Source organism: Meleagris gallopavo, chromosome Z (genome assembly GCF_000146605.3).
Source record: "Meleagris gallopavo isolate NT-WF06-2002-E0010 breed Aviagen turkey brand Nicholas breeding stock chromosome Z, Turkey_5.1, whole genome shotgun sequence".
Classification (NCBI taxonomy): domain Eukaryota; kingdom Metazoa; phylum Chordata; class Aves; order Galliformes; family Phasianidae; genus Meleagris; species Meleagris gallopavo.
The window spans coordinates 65,413,558-65,413,973 of NC_015041.2; positions in this window are offsets into that span (position 1 = coordinate 65,413,558).

A 416-nucleotide genomic window follows, 5' to 3' on the forward strand; every position below is an offset into this window, starting at 1 on the left:
AGAGAAGGCCAGCAGATTGGTCAAGCATGATTTCCCCTTGCTGAATGCACGTTAACTATTCCCAATAACCTTCTTCTCTTCCTATTGCTTGGAGATGGCATTTCAAAAGACTGTATTATTTCACCATTGATTTCATTACTCTTGTTTGTTGTATTTTAATCTTATTTTAATCTTAGATGATTGTGTTATATATTTTAATATCAGTTATGTAACAGTGAACAAGAAAATAGCTCAGTAATTTACTAACTGCAGCAATTACCATTTAACATGCTTATTAAGATGTCTATTATAATTCTAACAAAAAGTACTTGGGAACAAATCTAAGATCAACTGATGAAAATATATTCTATAAAAATAAGGAATCGCAACATATCTACAAAGTTCTAAATCAGTAGTGAAGAATTTAAAAGTCATTA